This window comes from Rhinolophus ferrumequinum, unplaced genomic scaffold (genome assembly GCF_004115265.2).
Source record: "Rhinolophus ferrumequinum isolate MPI-CBG mRhiFer1 unplaced genomic scaffold, mRhiFer1_v1.p scaffold_96_arrow_ctg1, whole genome shotgun sequence".
NCBI classification, from domain to species: domain Eukaryota; kingdom Metazoa; phylum Chordata; class Mammalia; order Chiroptera; family Rhinolophidae; genus Rhinolophus; species Rhinolophus ferrumequinum.
In genome coordinates, this window is record NW_022680455.1 from 14,267 (window position 1) to 16,909 (window position 2,643).

Genomic DNA, 2,643 nt, shown 5'->3' on the forward strand with positions numbered 1-2,643 from the left:
CATCCCCCAAATCATCCCCAGCTTAAACCAAAAAAGGGAAACAAAATTTAGGTTAAGGACTTTTAAATATCATTGAGTTTTCAAATATCAAGTTAAAAATATGAGTTGATTGTTTACATATCTAGTATAAAAACTTGTATATTGTAAAAATATGTATCAGTCTCCACTCATGCCACCATCATGCTCTGATGTGATAAACAGTTTTATGGGGGCAAAAAACTTTCTATCACCAATATATTTTGAACAGGTTTTGCCTATCCATTCACTCATACTGTTCTTTTCTCTAAATGAGTATGCATTTTATCAGGGTATTTAAAACCTCTACATGATAACTCCAAAACAGAGGAATACTGGACATTTCCTGCCTTATTACAAGCAGGTGAGTTATATAACCAGACAGGAAGATGATTTTGGTTGCACTGTGTCGAATGTATTGTATGAGGGAAACACTAAGTCATATCAGATATGGGGATAGCCTAGATGGCAACCTGAACTGAGTTGGTGGCTAAGAGCATGGGAGTGGACGCTAAACCAGTCCCTGGACACACTTCCAGCTTCCTTACAGCTATTTCTTTGCTCATGTTCTTTCTTAGGTCTCAATGCCTCTGTTTTTCTGTTGAAATTTTACCCAACTTCGAGAATCATATTTATTTACCCTCCTCTTTGACACGTTTTCTGTTTTCTTATCTTGGGAGTCTTAGCAGAAAATTGGGTGATTCCTTGTCTTAGAATTCTCACAGAAAGGAACTGTCATATAATAGAGTTAGAAACTAATTGAAATGGGGGTTGGGGGCTTGGTGAGAGTGGTTCTAATTGGATTGCACTTTGCAGAGAATCTTAAATAAGTTGAAAGCCTATTTATTATTTTCTCTCTTCTTATTGCCTTATTTTACTGAACATAACACTAGTTCTTGACATTGCATTCTAGTTCATGCCAGATATATCATTTTAAGTTTCTGGTTCAGCAATGTTCATTTTCACACTCACAAGATATTTCAAAATGCTTAAAAGATAGTATTTGATGCATTAGCTGACTGAGTCAATACATGACTTTTCCTCACATAAACTTGTATGTATTTTGTGTCTCTCATTAAAATAAATTATTCATATGATTTATATTTCTAATTTATAAGATTATTCAGTTTACCCATGAAAAAACACTGTCAAAGAAAACTAGGCTAGTTTGGTTGTAGAAATAAGAACATTTTAATTTTTATTGTTAAAAACCACCTATTATTGGTTTTGATCTGCTATCAAAAGAAATGTATGAGGCAAAATATTCTCAGAATAAGATCATGAATGAAAGAATTTGCAAGTCAGTATCCTTATATAAATATCTATATACCCACATTTATTAAAGATTGCTATGATATCTTATAGAGGGTTGAAAAGTGGCCCTCAAAAGGTAAGTCCACTCAGAACCTCAAAATGTGATCTTGTTCAGATAAGATTTTTGTTGTTTGTTTTTCAGATGTAACTAAAGTAAGGATCTTCAGAGACCACTCTGTAATTGAGTGGGCCCTAAATCCAACAACAGGTGCCCTAATTAGGGGGAAAAAAAGAGAACATACACAGAAATGCTGGCTCCCCGTGGCTTTGGGCCAGTCGGTCGGGCCTGCCGGGGGCCTGGGCCAGGGACGGGCTGCGCGTGCCTAGGGCCGGAGGGGACTGAGAGGACCCCGCGAGACCCCTCAGTTGCCCTGAGCCTGGGACCGCAGAGCAGCCAGGCCTTTTGCGGGGGGGGGGGAGGGGGGGCGGAGGGGGCGGGGAGAGAGGGGAGGGCGGGGGGTGAGGGGTGGGGGTGAGCGGGGGCGGGGGTGGGGAGGGGTGAGGGTGAGCGGGGGGGGGGGTGTGGGGTGTGGGGGGGCGGGGTGTAAACCGGTCGGTCGGTCGGTCGGGGCCGGGGGAGTCCCAGGATGCCAGAGCGCCCAGACTTCTGTCACCTGCCAGGGAAGTGGCAGAGGCCCGTGGAGCCACGGGTGGCGCGAAGGGGCCTCGCTGCGGGCCAGGAGTAGCCCGCCGTCCACGCCAGCGGCGTCAGGAGGAGGCGGGGAGCAGGCGGGAGGCGCGGCGCTGGCGGAGCCGGCCAGCGGGGAGATGCTCGCGACCCTAGCAGCAGGGCACGCGCTCATGTGGCAGGCCGGGCGGAGGCTCTTGGGGCGCCGGCAGCGGGCCCACAGCGTCTACGGCCATAGCACCCTGAACGCGCCCGATCTCGTCTGATCTCGGAAGCTAAGCAGGGTCGGGCGTGGTTAGTATTTGGATGGGAGACCGCCTGGGAATACCGGGTGCTGTAGGCTTTTGCCCACCACTCCGCCACTCCTTTTGCGGCCGCCCCGGCGGGGCGGGGCTCCCTCCGAACACCTCCCGCCCCTTGCCCCTCTGCAGCCGCCCACCCCGCCGCAGGTCCCCCTGGCCAGCGGCGGGTCCGCCGCCGGGCCCTACAACCTCGCAGCCCCGGCCGCACGCCAGGCCCGTCGGCCCGGGCTCCCCCCGTCCCGTCCCACCCCCCTTCTTAATCCTCTTCCCTCCCGCAAGCCGCGGCCGCCGCCGCCGCCGCCGCCGCCGCCGCCGCCGCCGCCGCCTCCGCCGCCGCCAAGCCCAAGCCCAGGGCTGCGTGCCGGCGCAGGCCTCCACCAGCCT

At 50.8% G+C, this 2,643-nt stretch overlaps 1 non-coding gene across 1 annotated transcript; it reads left to right on the forward strand.

Annotated features, from left to right (window-relative positions):
* The first annotated feature begins 2,181 nt into the window (after positions 1-2,181).
* LOC117020145 (5S ribosomal RNA) lies at positions 2,182-2,300 on the forward strand. The gene has a single exon (XR_004422632.1). It is a non-coding gene; the product is annotated as a 5S ribosomal RNA (ribosomal RNA).
* Positions 2,301-2,643: the final 343 nt, after the last annotated feature.